Source organism: Octopus sinensis, unplaced genomic scaffold (assembly GCF_006345805.1).
Source record: "Octopus sinensis unplaced genomic scaffold, ASM634580v1 Contig16386, whole genome shotgun sequence".
In the NCBI taxonomy this organism is placed as follows: domain Eukaryota; kingdom Metazoa; phylum Mollusca; class Cephalopoda; order Octopoda; family Octopodidae; genus Octopus; species Octopus sinensis.
The window spans coordinates 22,501-29,011 of NW_021834312.1; positions in this window are offsets into that span (position 1 = coordinate 22,501).

Consider the following 6,511-nt stretch of genomic DNA (forward strand, 5'->3'; position numbering starts at 1 on the left):
ATTCGCTGCTTTCTTCTAAGGAATCTAATGCTCTTAGCTTAGTTTTTCCTTGGGGCTGGCCAGATTGGAGCAATCTCGAGTATAACCAGCCGAAATTGCAATAATCGGGATCTCGACTGAGGAAAGAAAACTCCGAATGACCCGTCCTTGTTTTCTTTGTATCGTATATCCGGATGTTTTGTTGTCCCTTTTTGTATCACCTAACCGTCTGGATGTTTTGCGTTCTTGTCCCATTTTTTGTATTTTATACATACATACATACATACATACATACATACATATATATATAAATATTATATACACGTTATATAGACGATAACTATCAATACACACACACACACACACACACACACACACACACATATATATATATATATATATATATATATATTCTTTTACTCTTTTACTTGTTTCAGTCATTTGACTGCGGCCATGCTGGAGTACCGCCTTTAATCGAGCAAACTCGAGCCCGGGACTTATTCTTTGTAAGCCCAGTACTTATTCTATCGGTCTCTTTTTGCCGAACCGCTAAGTGACGGAGACATAAACACACCAGCATCGGTTGTCAAGCAATGCTAGGGGGACAAACACAAACATACACGCACACACACATATACATATATATATACATATATACGACGGGCTTCTTTCAGTTTCCGTCTACCAAATCCACTCACAAGGCGTTGGTCGGCCCGAGGGTATAGTAGAAGACACTTGCCCAAGGGGCCACGCAGTGGGACTGAACCCGGAACCATGTTGTTGGTAAACAAGCTACTTACCACACAGCAACTCCTGCACCTATATATATATATATTATATATATATATATATATTATATATATATATATATTATATATATATATATATATATATATATATTACAGATATATTATATAAGGTGGCGAGCTGGCAGTATCGTTAGCACGCGGTGCAAAATTGTTGTCGCACATTCCGATGCCTTCTTCTGAACGCTACTCTGCTCTTGTTGTTTTACAACTGCTTTCAGTAACTCTTCCATTTCGGTACTATTCGAAACCTCGTCACCACTGTTACATCACAATACTACACAGTGGTTGTTGTGTGAGCTACGAAATCCCCGTCGTCACTGTTGTGTCGCACGTTCGAATGACCTCTACTCAACTCGACTCTACTCCACTCTACTCTGTTCTAGTCTGCTCTCAGCTCTGCTCTCTACTTGACCTCTAGATTTGATTTGTCTTCATCAGCTGCATTTACCTGGACAAAATTTCATATGTTGCCACATCTATGCCAGTACAGTCGTCTGAACGCCAAAACGTTAACAGAACGATAACAGTGAAGAAGTTTCAATGAAAATAATATATCGTTCTGTTAACGTTTTGGCGTTCAGACGACTGTACTGGCATAGATGTGGCAACATATGAAACATTGTCCAGGTATATGCAGCTGATGAAGACAAATCAAATCTACGTTGTCAAACGTATTTGAAGAGTCTGAAACCGGTACTGCATTATCCGTTTCTAGGTTTTTCATTTTTCAGATGGCGCTACACCACCTCCGTCAACATGAAACTAAAAAATGACGCAATTAAAACATACTCATTTATGTATTTTAATTGAAATTATTTAGATGCATCTTATTGGGGAATATAATTTCTCTCTTGAAAGAATAAATTTTGATAATGATATTTCTGCAGCTAAATTTTCTTGAATAATTTTATTTAATTTTATTCAATTTCTATTCCTTTTGCTTGAATGAAATCTTAATCTGCAGTTTTTTTAATAATCTCTCCATGTATATATTGCCATACTACACAATAATTAAATATGCAATACATCTTAATTTTCAGGATAGAAACGTGACTCAGACGTTAGTTATAGAGTTTCAGACGGAAAGAGTAATTATCTTTCGATGCTGGAATTGCTGTTGTTGTTGTTGTTGTTGTTGTTTTTGTTGTTGCTGTTGTTGTTGTTGTTGTTGTTGCTGCTGCTCTATCAGCGAAACGTTCTTAAATCTGAATTTGTAAGGCTGTTGTTCTTTCTTTTTTCTTCTCCTTAGACACAATTCTCGTTTTGTACTGGAGATTGAAGCTCGCAGGTCGACCAACGTACGAAGGCAACTTTTACAAGCTGGGTGGTCACCTCGGATAAGATGTTGCTACTGTTGCGGTTGTACGCCTGTAAAAAGTAACAAAATAAGCTCTGATAAATCTCGGAGGTGTACTCGTTGAATTACAAGATTTGATAGTTTGTGTGATCTTGAGGAACTTCCCAGAAAACTGTCTCCTCTGCCTGTAATATTCCATTTGTACTGTCATAAATAACTGATTATTTACAGCAGAACTCCAGTTTCTGTAGCGTTCAAGAGAGGATACAGGTGTGTTCTCCTTATATAAGACACCTGACTCTTGTAGGTAGTTATTGGCCTACAGAAACATTTCAAACCAGCTCTATACGGTCACTAGGTTACAGTTAACAGCAGTAAGCTGTACGCCACTCACAACATTTATCGGTTATATGCGGCTGTTAGTGACTACCATGGTTTCTGTTCATGTTTGTAACCATGGTCTGTACCTTCGTTACAACCACAAAGTAGAACTGTTAGCAGGATATGACCAGCTGCTCTGTCGGTTGGTTGTCCAGCACACTATCGACCTGACCATCCACGCTCTTTCATGAATAACCGTCCCCTGGTCAGTTAGTCAACTAAGTTACTGTTACATGTAGCAAGTAAGTAGTAGTAGTGCAGCAGCAGCAGCATGGGGACATGCGCTGTAAGAGCAAATCGCGGCAGCCACCGTTTGTTGGTGGTTCCCTTCTATTCTTGGCAGGTAACCCCTGCGGCAAGCTGGCAGAAACGTTAGCACGCCGGACGAAATGCTTAGCCGTATTTCGTCTGCCGTTACGTTCTGAGTTCAAATTCCGCCGAGGTCGACTTTGCCGTTCATCCTTTCGGGGTCGATTAAATAAGTACCAGTTACGCACTGGGGTCGATGTAATCGACTTAATCCGTTTGTCTGTCCTTGTTTGTCCCCTCTGTGTTTTGTCCCTTGTGGGTAGTAAAGAAATAGGTGACCCCTTTGCACCACTCAGGCGGCAGCCCTCCAACCCATGGCTCTGTTCGGGTAGTTGTTTCTGGTGTGGAACTTACAAGGCGGAGTGTTAATACTACCTCAACCCCTTTCACGTCACGCAGAGAAAACGTTGAGTTTGTTATAGGACACACCCGTCCCCACACTACACTGTACTAGAAGAGTAACAAGAAAAGAAGTGTTTTGGTCAAGAAAAGAGCACGCTGTCCGGTTCAGGAATCGAATCCACAATCTGACGATTGTCAATACAACACCCCAATCCCTAGGGCCACGCGTCTTCACAAGTAAATAGACAGAGGAAACGTTATTAATTGATATGGTCTTTATTTTATCGTCACAATGTAAGATACAACTTCAAACTGTTATACGTAGGTTATTTCTAGTTCTATAATCCATTTTGTTGGTAGCTAAGTTCATTTGTGAGTGACTGCTAGAAGACGGAGAGAAGAAGGAGCGAGAAAGAGTAAAAGAATTGGTTGATAATTAGGGAGGGTGAACGTTGTATAGTTTAGCAGTGACAAGCCTTACGTGAAGTGTTGCTCTTGGCCAAGAGCCAAGCGAAAGAGACGAAAGTGGTGAGATTTGAGTTTTGAGTACTGTATTTATACATGTTGGAAAGCTGGATGTAGGTCGGAGAACAATGGAAGGCAAATGAGTTTATCTATGGTGAACTGTATCTAACCCAAGAATGTTCGCTTAAGCAATAAAATTGAACCAAGTGAGACAGTTGATCGCCATGCGTTTCTAAGCACAAATGGCGAAAACAATAGAAAGGAACTCACAGAAAATCTACACTCGATTTCGAATCTTGGCTAAGAGGAAAGTAAATTGAAGTCTGCCTGTTGCTGTGGGCCCATGAATGGCTGTGTGGTTAAGAAGTTTGTTTTAAAGCCACGTGATTTTGTGTTGAGTTCCACTGCGCAGTATCTCGCGCAAGGATCGTCCATTATAGCCCCAGGCTGATCAATACCATATCAGTGAATCTACTGGATGGAAACCGTGTGGAAGTCCGTCCAAACTATAGTCAAATTGTTGTTGCTGTTGTTGTTGCTGCTGCTGCTGCTGTTGTTGTAGCTGCTGTTTTTGTTGTTGTTGTTGTTGTTTAGTCCCAAATCAGTTTTGATCGCTTGAACTTATGATGACCAGGACTGACTTGGATTCGAAGTTTTTATTTCGGATACGGTGAACCCCAAACTACATTTTACATGTATTTTTTAAACGGGTGCATCTGAGGCAGATTTCGTAGCTCTTTCTAGCTGGTTATTTGACCTCATTAAGAGTTTTTTTCTTTGACATATAAATTAGCTAAGTTGTGGTTGCTGTTGGTTGCTATTGCTGTTGAGCGAAGCGGTCTTCGTCCCAGAGCTGGCAAGATGGGAGAAGTCCGAAACGTAGTCCTTTGCTATTCGTAAGACCCGCAGAAGAGAAAGCAGGTCAACCCCCGACACCGAGAGCATCGACGGATGGATGAATGCGCATCCAGGCTCAGCGGTTGCGTAGGAAGTCGGGGACAAGAAACAAGAAGAAAGAGTGAGAGAAAGTTGGAGCGACAGAGTACAACAGGGGTCGCCACCACCCCCTGCCGGAGCATCGTGGAGCTTTAGGTGTTTTCGCTCAATAAACACACACAACGCCCGGTCTGGGAATCGAAACCGCAATCCTCCGACCGCGAGTCCGCTGCTCTAACTCCTGGGTCATTGCGCCTCCTCTGTGGTTGCTGTTGGTTGTGGTTGTAGTGGTGGGTGTGGTGGTCGTCATCGTCGTTATCGTGATGGTCGTGGTGGTTTTAGATGTTAGCGGCGCTGTGGAAGAGGATGAAATGAAGGTAATGTGAGTGCTGAAGCCATCCATAACGATGCTAAACAATGAAAGTTAAGGTAAGTGTCGCCAGAAGAGAACCAGGATTAATGGAATAATTTCGGCTGGCTATTTCTGTCAGAACAAATTCCAGAGATGTTTCCGAGAGAGACATGAAAATTCTAACTTGTTCTTGCACCAGGTTTCTCATTCATATTTCTGAAACGGGGCAAACACCGTCGAATGCACTCAACAGATGTTTCTCTTTTTTTTATCACCGAGTGGTTACTTAAACTTATTTAGATAAAACATGACCTCAACGTAAGTACTTATCGTACTTCCAGCCAAAGAGATTGTGTGCAACACGGCCGAATAGATAAATCATTGGGTTATCATGTCAAATCAATAAGTTGGTAATAGGTAGCATATGTATAGAGAGCATATGATAGAGAGCATTCTGGTGGTGGATTTCCGTCTTTTAACGACGAGGATTCGATGGTTTCGTCAAATGAATAATTTGTTCCTCAAGTAGCGTGTAGGTAGTTGAATATTTCAGACGTATGTTTTCTGGAACAAATTCTCAGCTAGAATCGACGCGACGCAGTGATTTACAAGGCTGTACTTTTTGAATTACTGGTATATTCCACCCGATTATTTTCCCTCTACCCAACTTCATTTGCAAAGTACGCGTCGGTCTATTGCTATAGAAGAAAGGATGTTGGCTTAAGAAAACGACAATAGACTTCGAATGTGGGACCTCGATGTTGCGAAGCCAAACATCTTAACCATTCGGCTATACTACACATACAGGAAGAATTCTCTTTAAAAAGCAATTCAAAATTTAAGGCAAAAAAGCAGAGAAGACGGTGAGCTGGCAGAGTGGTTAGCACGCCGGACGAAATGCTTAGCGGTATTTCGTCTGACGCTACGTTCCGAGTTCAAATTCCGCCGAGGTCGACTTTGCCTTTCATCCTTTTGGGGTCGATTAAATAAGTACCAGGTACGCACTTGGGTCGATATAATCGACTTAATCCGTTTGTCTCTCCTTGTTTGTCCTCTCTGTGTTTAGCCCCTTGTGGGTAGTAAAGAAATAGGTGTTTCGTCTGCCGTTGCGTTCTGAGTTCAAATTCCGCAGAGGTCGACTTTGCTTTTCATCCTTTTGGGCTCGATAAATTAAGTACCAGTTACGTACTGGGGTCGATGTAATCGACTTAATCCCTTTGTCTGTCCTTGTTTGTCCCCTCTGTGTTTAGCCCCTTGTGGGCAATAAAGAGATAAGAAAAGCAGTGGAAGAACATAACTTTGTGGATTCTTCCAAGTTGAGGATATTTACTGAGTTCAAAACTCTGAAAGCAGAATCACTGAAAAGATTTTCCTTCCGAGTCAGTTTCTTGTTTACAAAAATGAATGGCTGTATTTTCACGAAATGGTCTCTCCCCGCCCCACTTTCTCTGTCTCTGTCTCTCTGTCTTCCTCTCCTCCTCTCTCTCTCTCATTCTCTCTGTTTTTCTATTTATCTAACTATCTAGGACTATATCTATTATTGCTTTTCTAAACCCTCGTTCAGATCTAATCGAAAAGCATTCCAGCCTTTACCATTCTGTCTTTATATTTTCAGCCATAATCTCTATATATATAAAGCTG